General features: G+C 44.2%; 1 long non-coding RNA gene across 2 annotated transcripts in view; it reads left to right on the forward strand.

The window, feature by feature from the left end:
• The window catches only part of LOC146862801 (uncharacterized), an 82114-nt gene that overhangs the window by 43461 nt on the left and 25088 nt on the right, over positions 1–13565 (forward strand). The window contains exon 3 of one of the 2 annotated variants that reach the window (XR_014978178.1): positions 13037–13107. The exons of the other annotated variant lie outside the window; for it this stretch is intronic. This is a non-coding gene — a long non-coding RNA (uncharacterized LOC146862801). The remainder of the gene's footprint in view (positions 1–13036; positions 13108–13565) is intronic. 2 annotated transcript variants of the gene reach the window in all.

Consider the following 13565-nt stretch of genomic DNA (forward strand, 5'->3'; position numbering starts at 1 on the left):
TTTGGATTTCCAGTCTGGCCCTGGCAGGAGCCTCGTACTGCAAAATAAAACCAACCATTGAAAAGTTAGTCACGGAGATGCAGCACCAACCTTCCCATTAACTTTTTTTCGTTTTCTTGCAAATTCCTTCAATATAAAATACAACAGAAGTGGCGGAGAGTGTCGTTAGCCTCCTTGGCTTAACAACACACTCCGCCACTTCAGAAACGCAGGGCTGCACCATATTTACAAGAATATGGTGCAGCCCTGCGTTTCCCCTGCGCTGGTGCTACACTTAACAGGGGAAGATTGTTTATGTACAGGAAGGTCCCCCTTCCTGAACATAAAAAAATCTTGAAATGTCGTTTTGTCACTTCTATGTGTGCTGCTTAATGCAGCACATATGGAAGTTACAAAATGTCATTTTATTTATTTATTTTTTTAAAGATTTTTGATGTGCAGAAAGGGTCACCTTCTTGAACATAAACAATCCAAGGCGTTTTGCAAAAACAAGGAGAAATGAAGCATTTCTCCTTGTTTCGCCAAGATAAGAACAGGTTTTCCCTGGTCTTAATTTTGGCCTTGCCTCCCATTTACGCTGCCCTTGTAAATAGGGATCCGCATCAAAATAAATGGGTGTTGCAGGGGAAACGCCCACCGCAACACCCACTGCCCACCCCTTTCACGCTAAGCATTGGGTGAAAGGGGGTCTTATTTACAAGGCAGCGTTAAGCCACGTTAAGTGGCTTAATGCTGCCTTGTAAATAAGGTAAAGCCCCTATCGCCAAGGGAACGTCTCAAAAAGTGATGTTCCCATGGTGATAGGGGCTTGTAAATATGCACCTAAAATCATTAGTAATTTGAGTATTTGTTTTGTGTGCACACGTGTGTTCATTTTTTTCGAATTACTGTTTTAATGTTTGAAATTTAAATCCTATAAATTGCTTGGGGGTCCCTGGCTTCCAGTAGTGACTCAATGGGGGTCCTCAGGAGTCAAAAGTTTGGGAACCACTGCTCTAAGGATTTCTACACTCCAGCACAACCTCGGCCAGCGCGATTATGCTCTCTTACATGGGGGAAAAGTCTTGGTACTTCCCAAGTTGCGCTTCTGAAGTGACCCAAATAAACCTCCACTACTTTATTCGACAAAGTTTCCTGTGAAGTAACTTTCAGTTCGACAACCTCCTACCTCCAACCCGGAGAGCTGGAAGCATGCCGAGCTCAACGCCCTACTGAAGAAACCAACAGCAGACCCCACCGATCTCAAGATCTTCCGCCCCATCTCGCTCCTCCCTTTTCCGGCCAAAGTCATCGAGAAGATCGCCAACAGACAGCTTGCCGCCTTCCTCGAGACGAGTGGATCCCTCGACCCCTCGCAGTCCGGTTTCAGAGCCAACCACAGCACCGAGACCGCCCTCATCGCAGCCATCGACGACATCCGTGCCCTGCTGGACAACGGGGAAACAGCTGCACTCATCCTCCTGGACCTCTCCGCAGCGTTCGACACTGTCTGCCACCACACCCTTGTCCAACGCCTCAGCAACACCGGCATCCAAGAGAAGGCACTGAAATGGATCATCTCGTTCCTCGCCGGAAGGACTCAGAGAGTCCGCCTCCCCCCGTTCAGATCGGAGGCCACCGAAGTCATCTGCGGCGTCCCGCAAGGAGCATCACTCAGCCCCACCCTCTTCAACATCTACATGAGACCCCTCGCCATCATCGCACGCCAACACAACCTCAACATCATCTCCTACGCCGACGACACCCAGCTGATCCTCTCCCTCACCAGAGACCCCGACACCGCCAGAACCAGCCTCCACGAAGGGATGAAAGACGTTGCCGAATGGATGAAGAACAGCCGCCTGAAACTGAACTAAGACAAGACGGAAGTCCTCATCCTGGGACCATCACCCTCCGCTTGGGACGGCTCCTGGTGGCCCCCAGCCCTGGGCACCGCCCCCGAGCCAACAGACCACGCACTCAACCTGGGCTTCATCCTGGACTCCTCCCTCTCGATGACCAGACAAGTCAACTCCGTCTCCTCCTCATGCTTCCACACCCTCCGCATGCTCCGCAAGATCTTCTGATGGATCCCGACCGAAACCAGGAAGACGGTCACCCAGGCCCTCGTCACCAGCCGACTGGACTACGGGAACACCCTCTACGCTGGAACAATAGCCAAGCTACAGAAAAGACTCCAACGCATCCAGAACGCCTCCGCCCGACTCATCCTTGACATCCCCCGACGCAGCCACATCTCCAGCCACCTGAAGGACCTGCACTGGCTCCCCGTCAACAAAAGGATCACCTTCAGGCTCCTCACCCACGCACACAAGTCTCTTCACGACCTGGGCCCCAAGTACCTCAATGATCGCCTAACCTTCCACACGCCCACCCACCAGCTACGATCCGCTAGCCTCGCCTTCGCCGCCATACCACGCATCCGAAGGGCCACCGCCGGAGGCAGATCCTTCTCCTACCTGGCGGCCAAGACCTGGAACTCCCTCCCCATCCACCTTCGGCTGACCCAAGACCACCTCGCCTTCAGGAGACAACTCAAAACCTGGCTGTTCGAGCAGAAGCATTCCCCTCCCCCTAGCGCCTTGAGACCCTCCCGGGTGAGTAGCGCGCTTTACAAGTGTTTTGATTGATTGATTGAGTACCGCATCAACAGCAGACAACGCATATCAAGCTTAGTGTATGCCACACTAAGACAGCCCTTAGGCTTATCCCGGGATCTTGGGCCTGTGGCGGACCCGCTAACTTCTTTCCATTGAGATCAGACCGATCTCAACGTGGCATAAAGGTAAGAACTTATATCATAAACTGTTTGAATCTGTCCTGTCCTAAACTCCTCCAGAACACGTTAGTGGTTAGTCCAAAGGTTATTGTTGGTTATTATAATTAGTAGTGTAGTCTCAAGAAAAAACGCATAGATTTACGCCATTTACGTTGTAATATATTAATACCAGGTCAGTGTGCTCACTAGGGGAGCTAAGTGGTTTCAGGTGAATGGTTGGTGAGATAGATAGGCTGGCGGAGATTAGTTAATTTTAGATTATAGGGATAGGGTTTTGAAGAGGAGAGGTTGTGATCTATGAAATGAGGTATCATCCAATTGCAGAATTACAATAAGAAGGATCGAGGGAGGCATGAGACTGAGCGGATGCTAGTCTCAGAAATAGAAGGTATGCAGAGGATGGAAGGTAAGAAGACATTGTGTGTGTTAACCCTTCAAATACCACTGAAGCTTGGGAAGCCTGGTGTTTGCATATATTACTAAATGTGTAAAATAATCTTGCGTAGACATATCTGGGATATTTCCTGAAACAATTTTGCAATTTTGCAATGTTATGTGTATAAGCTTCATACGGGTGTGGTAGGAACATGCTTTCATGATGTAGAGAAGGGTGTGACTGAAATGATATTGTGACCTATATTATAAGACAACATAAGTATTGCACAGTCAACTTGGACAACGTATTAAAAACAACAGTGCCCTATTTCCAGCTTCATTCTCCATTGAAAGCTATCTGAGCAGAATGATCCTGCCATTATGTCCAGTGGGATTTCACTGAATTATATTCTGATTGTACAATATATATTGTTTGTTTCAGTCTACTTCTAGGGTGTTATCAGTGTCAAATGCTATTGGCTACACTTCCAGAGATGTCAGCAGGTGGAACTAAAGATGACTATGTGTCACTCCCTATAATATCATTGTAGTAAATCAAGTGTGATGTCACATCTCATCATGGCATCAGAGAATACAGGAACTTCTAGGCCTCAAATGTAGCTGTGCATAAACAAAAAGGAGGCTTGCCTACTGGTTCTTGCTCTGGGATTTGGCCGATCTTGTTGACATTTATCCCTGGGAAGAAGGTGGTATGTGAGGACTTTGCTTCCAAGACATCCCTTTCTTTTTCTGGTGCATCTGAAATGAAGAAGTAAAGAGGCCTGTTTTTTCTATTTCTGCAAGCCTGACTCAAACTCACCATATACAATGTTCCATATCACTTGAAAGGCATAGCAGGAAGGACGCTCCTCCAAGGACGGCACATTTCTCTACGCACCCATGCCCCTTTGGTGTCAGGAACTCAGAGGCCACAGATCCTCCAATGCATCATGTGCTATCCACACTCGCTAACTCTTCAATATAGACATGGCACTTTGACTGACCAGACAACACTGTTCTGCCTTTCCCTCTGTTACTATGGAGGCCCGGTTGATTCTACAACCATATACCTCTGCTCTGGCCCAGATGAATTGACATCCACCTGGGTGAGGTTTCCCACATACATTCAGACTGCCTCAGAAACTTTCCAATTTGTGCAATAAACTCCAAGATGATGATGAAAATTATGAGTGATTTATAAAGCGCAACAAATACCCTGAGGTGTTTAGGTGCCGCCTTTACTCGGGGCGGACACTGATGTACAGTTAATCTGAGAACAACCATGTTTTAAGGCCTTTCCTAAATTTGAGAAGACTAGGCTCTTTTTTCAGCAGGATGGGTAGAGAGTTCCATAGGCTGGCAGTTGTAGCCTTAAAGCTCTTGCCGTCCCATCTGGCCCTGCTGACTCTAGGAACAAGTAGATTTCCTAGGTTGGTGGATCTAAGGGCTCTGGCAGGTGTATATGTGTATATGGTTTTAAAAATCTTGCCAGATGGGTTGGCCCCCTGTTGTTGAGGGATTTAAATGCGATGCACAGAAATTTAAATTAAATCCTCTTAGCTACAGGTAGCCAGTGGAGTCGGGCCAAGGACGTGGAGACTGAGTCGAATTTGGAGATGCCCAGCAATACTCTTTCTGCAGCATTCTGTACTGTCTGGAGTTTATTAATGCTAAGCCTTGGGGCACTGGAAAAGAGGGCATTACATTAGTCCAGTCTTGAAGATATCAGCACTGTTACCACCATCTTCCTTAGGTCGATGGGTATTGCCGGAAGGATTTTCCTCAGCATTTTCAGGATGAAGAAACATGCTGAGGTAGCCGAATTGATTTGTGCCTCAAGGGACAGTTTGGTGTAAAAAATTACTCCAAGAATTTTGTCTTTGAGCACAGGTTTGGGCAGGGCGCCAAGTTGGACTGGCTATCTGTCCAAAAAGTTGAGTTGTTCCCTAGTAACAAAACAGTAACGAAACTTCAGTCTTAGCTGAGTTTAACTTCAGGCTGTTATCTGACATCCAATTGGCTATTTGGCTCATACAATCATGAAACCTCGTAGCTGTCTGACTGGCTGGACTGCTTACTGAGACGATGATCTGAGTGTCATCTGCATACGACACCAGGGTAAATTCATAGCTTCTTTGCTAGGCTAGCAAGAGGGGTGACATAAAGGTTAAAGAGTGTTGGGCTAAAAGATGAGCCCTGGGGAACTCCGCAATGCAGCGTGAAAGGAGCTGATACAATGTTTCCCAGGGCCACGTCCTGAGATCGCTCCGACAGGAAGGAGCTTAGCAGGGACAGCGCATTTCCCCTGATCCCGATTGAAGTCAGACGCTCCCGCAGCAGCTCATGATTAACCATATCAAAGGCTGCTGACAGGTCCAGGAGGATCAGAGCTGCGTTCCCCCCACCGTCGAGTATCAGTCTAAGTTCCTATGTGGCAGTGGTAAGGGCCAACGCGGTGCTATGCTGAGCACGAAAGCCAAACTGAGAAGAATCAAGAATGGTGTTATCATTTATAAAAGCCGAAAGATCGGTGTTCATCACCTTTTCAACCACTTTTGCAGGGAACAGGAGTCTGAATATTGGCCTGTAATTAAGAGTCTCCTTAGCATCCAAGTTCGGTTTCTTTAATAAAGTAAGAACAGAAGCTTTCTTCCATTTCGTAGGAAAGTGTCCAGTTAAGAACATTATATTAAAGCTCACTGTTAATGGAATGGCAATAATTTCAGGTGAGATATGCAGGATTTTAGGAGGGCATGGGTCTAATGGGGAGCCCGATTTTGTCATCGTGATGAGTTTAGCGGTTTGTTCCACTGTTAACATAGAGAAAGAAGAAAGAGTCGGGATGACTGATTCAGAGAAGTCTTGTGTTAAGTCCTGAGGAACAGTTTGCATCTTATTAAGCTGGGCCGGAGACTGGGCCAGGTGATTATTCTGGTGTGCAAACGGGCTAAAGACAGACTTAACTTTATGCTGAAAGGAGTCTGTTAGAGAGCTGCATAACTCTTGACTAATATTGATGTCAGACGCATTCAGCAACTTTGCAAGTTTTTATACAGTGGTGAACAGAGCTTTGGGACAATTATTAGCCGCTGTGATTTCCTCAGCAAAGTATGACGCCTTTTCCCTGAGAATGAGTTTCTTATAGGTTTGTAGAGATGTCTTGTATTCCATTCTAGTCTTTGCGTTATTTTCAAGTCTCCACTTCCTCTCTGATTTGCGACAGAGTTGTTTGTGGGCTTTCAATGTATTATTGAACCAGGGTTCTGATGGTAACCTCCTAGATCGGCGACACAGTTTGGGGGGTGCTAGTTGTGTCATGGTCGAGTCAAGCCAGGCATGATATTGAACTGTGGCAAGATCGGGGTCAGAGGGCAGGTTAGGTAAGGTTTCTGAAAGAATAGGGTTAAGGGAGTTAAGCACAACTTTCCTCCAAGGGCAACTGACATAGGGTACTCTGGAAGCTTTGGAATGATTTTTGTGTGGCAGTAGTATGTCGAATAGAACTGCTTTGTGGTCTGACCAGACGGTGGGCAAAACTCTGGTCCAATTTAGAGAGGGATTATCTGAAAAGATACCATATAAACAGTGCCCAGCTCTGTGAGTTGATTCCTTCACCAGTTGACACAATTCTGCACTATCCATATGATCTAAAAGTCATTTTGTCTCAGGGTCAGCAATCCCCTAGTACTGTGAAATTAGGGTGCTCCTCTTTGTGAGCTAACAGTGTGCCTAGGTTGTCTAAAAAGGTAGCGTTGGGTTTGGGCAGTCGATAAAGTAGGATCCCACTAACCGAGTGTTGGCCATACAGTTCAATTTTAAAATTAAACGATTCACAGTCCTTGATGTCCACGTTTGTTTTAATAGACGACTTAAAACTGGATTTAAGAATAAGGGCAATGCCCCCACCTTTTTTCTCTGCCGATCTAATTTGTGAATTTTATACCCTAAGGGTAGGGCCAGTAAAAGATCTGGGTCTGAGGAGGTGTCTGCCCAAGTCTCTGTGACAAAGGCTATTTCAATCTGGTTTGATTCCATGAGTTCTTGAAAAGCGATAGCATTCTTAATTAATTATCTGACATTGATGAGAACACAAGATACCTTTTCGTATTGTACCTTAAAGGTAGTGTGGGTTTGTGTAGATGGTGAGGTGAGCTGGGCAGTGGGGCCACATTTTGAGCATAGCTCGTTTCCCTGAATCAAGTGGGGATCAATGTGTGAGCCAGAGCACAGCTGATCACCCCCTTTGGAGCTCCATAAGAGTATTACCGTTGTAGTGTTACGTGGGTTTAAGGCAGAGGGCTTCTGACCCAAAACCGGCAGTATGGCTGGCGCTGAGCGTGTTCAGAGCGCTGACGGGCGCAGACGGGCTTGCCTTAGGCACGCCAGCGGCGTGCCAGCTGCGTGTCTGCTGCGCGCCCAAAATTGGCCCATCTAAAGTAGTGGCCTGCTGGGCCGCGATAGGCTAGACCGTCACCTGACCAAAGATGGCGGCTGGCCGGAAGTGATGCAGTCAAGAACCTGATGAGCAAATTCTCTCTGCATCAAATGGATAGAAAACCCGGCGGCGGACCAGAGAGTCAATATGGCTTAATTTGCAACATGCCCCCTGGGAGCTGCGGTCAGGTAAGAGAAAGGTGCAAAATAATGCTAGTGCAATACGAAGTTAAAAGCAAAGTTAGAAATACTAACTCTTCTGTACCAGTGAGCATTCCAGGAAGGTCATGTCTTCAGGACACTCTTTGTTCTGACACCCGCACTGTTTACGACCCTGTCATTGCACGAAATGGTCACCCTTGGTTCTGTCTCGCCTTTGGTGCACCTCATAACTTTAAACCATTCTTGCTCCTTTACTGGAGCTAGCCTGCCATGTCTAACACTTCTGCCCCCTCTCAAACCCCTACACCAGTTCTTCCTGTGCTATACATTACATTCTTTGCTAGGGTAGACATCAGGATGCTCATCCCCCACCTTACAGCCTTTTAGGGACTCATTCACTACTGATGTTACTAAAGTCTACAATGTACCTCGGATCACCAACACGCTTGAATGGTGTGGTACCAAAATATCGTTGACGAAATGTCGTCTGACAGAAATATTGTGTACAAATTATCATTTACAAATATATTGCGCACTGGAGTTAATAGAAAATCTACACCTAATAGCGAGCTCAGGGGTTGAGGGAAGCTGTATGTTTGGGTGCCTTGGTGGAACTTTATATAGTTTACTGCATGGCTGGAGACAATAAATAATTTGTTTATTACATACATACTTATTCATGCCAGAAACCTGCTAACGCCTTATAAAGATTTATAGAGCCTACCCCTCTGTAGCCTATGGCAAGTGTAGAATAGAGATTATCCCCAAAATCTTGGAAGCATAGACTGCACAATGTAAGGGATACAGCATGTCTCATGCCTACCTGCCATCACTTTTTGTTTTGGTGGGAGACTATGTATGTTTAGTCCCAAAAATTGCATTAATTAAATTTTTCCCACTGTAAATTTTCTTCAGTTGAAAGCATGTTAATGGGAAAATTTGATTCCCATCCATTCTATTACCCCTATTTCACACAACAAAATAATGCTGACTCCTTGATTGAACACTATAACACTTACTTGCTTAAAACGATGAATACATTAGTTGCATCATCAAAAAGTATAAAGAGGAAAAATGCAAAAGGATGGTTCATCCCTCTCTCAATTTACAAAGGCAAGAGCAATGCAATCAAGATTTTTAATGGCGGCAAGAACCCTTTCTCACACAAGCTGACGACTCAGGAAGAAATATAAATCAAGCACATTAAGCACCAAACCTTCTGGCCTGAAAAACCAAATAAAATCAGCAAAAAAGAAACACAGAAGCCATTTGCCACTGTTAAAGCCCAAACTACTATGACCTCTTCAATTCTGACCATATCACTGTCAACTGCTGCTTTAAACTTGCCAACTTCTGTGACAGTAATTAACTTTAATACTATTACCTCCACCACAATTATCTCTCATCCTATAATGACTCTCCTAGAACCAATAATGGCTTCGGATAGTGGACCACTTTTAACCCAACCTCATCAGAATGTCTTGAGAAAATTATCTTATCCATTAAACCATCCATATATCCTCTGGACCTCCTCAAACAGCAAAATTGTCAAGCACATCTCTTCTCACATTCTGGAAAGACATCATCTACACTGTAGCATATTGTCATTATAAGCACTAGGCCTCTCGTGGTTCTGGGGATGACTCTAGACAGGAACTGCGTAATATGCTTGGAGGTGTCAGTGTGTGGTTATCTAAAACAATATGATGTAATGCACAGAGTGTGAATGTATGCTGAGTGATAAATAAGTATTTAACCTCAGCTCTCATGTGGTGTACCTCATCCTCATGCTCCAGGTCTGTGGAAGACGCGACAGCTGGCAATGAGGGAAGGATACGTGCCCAGGAGAAAACAAAACTGCTCTCCCTGAGAGTTTGCAATGACACAGCAAACTGCTCTTGCATGCCATGTGTGCCCGAAATCGATGCAAAGCAGTCTGCAACCAGTATATGTGGAGTCACAGTCCTGCTCCAGTCCGTACACGGCCGCAAAAAGAGTCGAAGGACCTGCTGAGAACAAATTCAAAACAAACACCAAGAAATTTCCAGTGAGGTCGCTGGAAAAGACTCTGAGCTGCACCCTGAACACAGAGCAATATTCAGACAAATCAAAAACAACTGCAAGAACAAACAGAAACTCACTCACTGTCAAGGGCAAGCGAAGGGATTCACGACCTCCAATCAGATGTGGAGACCAAGACTCAAGTAACGGGGGTGTTGCGTGCAGAGGTTGCCGGTCCCGCTTTGTGCGATGAACACTGTCTGATCAGCACATGCTCTCAATGGCAAAAAAAGAGAGCGCGAAATATAATGAAGCTGTGTTCTTGAAGCCACCACCGCCATTCAACACTTCTAAGAAGTAGGAAATCGGTGCCGGTGGGCTCAGTGGATTGAACATTTGATGACTTTGTAGATGCACTAGAATAAGAAAATGAAAAGAAGATTATCAAATGCTTAAAAAACCTTGCAGGTGACGGGTTAAAAGAATTGCTAAAGAAGAAGAAGATTTAAAAAATTGAAGCAAAATCATACCAAAAGGTAAAAGAAGCATTAGAAGCCAAGTTCCATACAATGCCGAACGTCAACCATGAAAAGTATACCTTTAGCCAACAGCGGCAACAGTTTTGTGAAACAATGGATGAGTTTGTCGAAAGACTTGATACTCTCATTAAACATTGCAAATTCTGTGACTTTACCGACGAAGAACAGTGTTAGAGAGAAAGGGGCAACCCAGTAACCCAGTGACCTGGGCCGGACACTTATTATCAAAAGGCGATCCTTATGGGGGAAGTGTAGCCTTGGACTTTCACAGCAATAGTGACATAAAGATATCTTCTGTAGATTTATTTAAATTATGTGGTAAGTGCATTTATTTAATTAATTATATTCATAAATGACACATCATTCATATTTTTCAAACGATAAGGTGATCCTACAGAGTGACGGCACAGTGAGAGTGGGTAAAGTGATTAAAAAGTGTGCTTACATTCTATATAAAATATTTACATGTGACTGATTGTGACTGTATGTGGTTACAAATGGCACTCATAGTATGAATGTATGAGACACAATCTAAATTTAAAACCAGTCCACATAGGATTTAGTCAACTTTTCGACCCCTAAGCATCATTGTTCAGATCGGGGGTCATTATAAGTACAGAATAAGAACGGAAGACACCTAAAAGTAAAAGAGCCATGTATCAGATTCTGAAACTATGTATATAATCAGCTCAACTGCAATGAGGTTACAACAGAACACCAAGGGGCCAAGAGGCCATAATACATACTCCCATAGGGAAAAGGAAGGTGCAGTTCATCATTGCATCCCATGGCAGGTACCCCATGGGGTGAGCCGTTACGGGCTGCATCGTAATTGACCCCCAAGTGTATATGCCGGGTAATTGGGGCCAGAGACCCACAACCTTAAATGTGTCACAAGCAGTCTCAAAGGAAAAACTCAGTGAACGGCATTAAAGTAGCTGCAATTAAATAAACTGTATTCAAAATCAGCTGTGCCCTGGTCCTATATTCAAACAGGCTTAAAGTATTAGATTTAGGCCTACCCAGGGACTGTGCCATATTCCTTGTCTGGGCTTGTAGTGCAGACAAGGATTATGGCACAGTCCCTCGGTAGGCCTAAATTTAGTCTAATCAGTAATGAGGTGAAAAAGATCATTAAAAAAATTACAGGCTAGTTGCCGAGCTTCACCAATATGGACATGCCTTTATTTTCATTTAAACGGGGAAAGAACCTCAATGACTCCTTCATTAGAGCGGCTGTTCCTCTAGCACCCAAAACCACCCTGAACACAATGTGTGGACTCCCGGCAATAGTGAGCTATTTCAAATGTAGGCAACGTGTGGCATGTAAATTCTGTTTCAACACCAGTATTTTTACTCATCAAGATACGGATGTGGATTTGACAAGTTTCAGCAACTGCAATACACAAGATGTGATATATGCAATAGTGTGTCCATGCAACCTACTTTACAATGGACAAACAACACAGAAAGTCAAATGCAAAATTCTGCAACATAGAAGCAGCATCTTATGTGATACAATAGTAGCACCACTTGTCAAACACTATCAGAGTCAACAACACAACAGTGAGAACATAAAATGGCAAGTGATTGAACAAGGTCTCGCTAGGACCAAAAGGAGAATACAAAGCAGGTCGACTCTCCAGGAGGGAACTTTTTTGGATGGACAAATGCAAAACGATGACTCTGGGACTCAATACCCTTGATGACTGAAGGCAGGCAGCCTTCATATGGGCATTTATTTTGATGGACATGCTAGTATTTCATACGTCTATTTCCATCCGCAGATGCAATTACTGTTCACCACATGTCTAATTGCTAATTGACCATTGATTTGGGCCTCTTTTTGATATAACAACTGCAGATGGCATGTATGCATTTTCCTAAATCTATTGCATGTCTTACATATGTAACCAACAAGAGAATTTATCAGTCCATTTTTCTTCTCTTTGGCTCTGACAAAGGTTGGTCCACTATGAGTCCTTTGTAGATGTAAGAACAAGGATCACTTCCTGAGTCAATTATGTGATCTGAATCCCTACTCCACTACACACTTATGGTTACACATATTTATGACATAATGGGGCATTTTACATACTGACACACGTACAGCGGTAGTGCCGTTGTACAAATTGACATGAATATTTCTTTTATTTCCTTTTCAAAAAAAAAATTCCAGTTAGAAATTATTACATTCTGTGGGAACACTATTGTTATATTCTAATCGGTATTTCAGCTTAGATATCAGCTAATCAATAGGCTTAGTCACTCACTTCATTGCAGTACACGTCCACGTGCACGTCACTATGTACACAAAGTCTTTACACAGAATTCTTTCTTCCCCGCAGCGTGACTCTAGGAGCCCGATGTTGCCGGCGTGCCCTCGATCTGAGTATATTTCCACTACAGTGCTATCAGTGACTGGAGATTGTTCCCGTTACACTGACAAGTAAATTCATTGCTTTTTCTCACATTTAACTGCAGTGTCTCTCCGACTAGTGGCTATATTTCAACTGAGGTAAGTCACAACCACAGGTGTAGGGCTTGTGAGCAGCATGGCTTTTCCTAGGACCTTTTTAATCTCATCTTGTCTGCATTACAGCGTCAATTCAGAAGTTGAATCTTAAAAGTGGTGGATAATTATTTGGGTCAGCTTCTAAATCATAGCAGTAAATACTCAGTTGTAGTGGCTAAGCACAGTGAATTCACTACTTTGTTTTTAATTTGATGTTTCCATTACATTTAGCTTCCTTTCATGAAGCCCATCGTCATCTCCTTAACACATGGGGAAATAATCAAGACATATTGATCCACTGCGTAAGTACAAAGTAGTTTTGTTTTAAATACTGGCATAAGAAATTACTGACACAAGTTGTGGCATAATCTCAAATGAATGTATTCTTTGTCTTTTGCATGCAGTAACCCTTGTGAAGTCTGCTGCATGTGATTTATGCACAGAGAGCACATAATTACATTTCCACTGAGTAAGTAAACTATAACTGGTCTAACTGGTTATACACCTACGACCCACACAGTCACACAAGGTTCCTTTCTTTTATGGATGCAGGTGATTATTCCTGTTGCTGTAGGGGGTCTTTGACACCTACTAAACCTGAAATTCATTTTTTTGAGGTATGTGTTTCTCCACGTTGGCTCAAACCGACACTTTCGGTTAGTAATACTTTCTTAAACATACCTATTTCTTTATAGCCTTTAAACTGGACACAAGCAACAGCTGTGCAGACAAGGAATATGGCACAGTCCATGGGTGGCCT

This window comes from Triturus cristatus, chromosome 2_2 (genome assembly GCF_964204655.1).
Source record: "Triturus cristatus chromosome 2_2, aTriCri1.1, whole genome shotgun sequence".
Classification (NCBI taxonomy): Eukaryota; Metazoa; Chordata; class Amphibia; order Caudata; family Salamandridae; genus Triturus; species Triturus cristatus.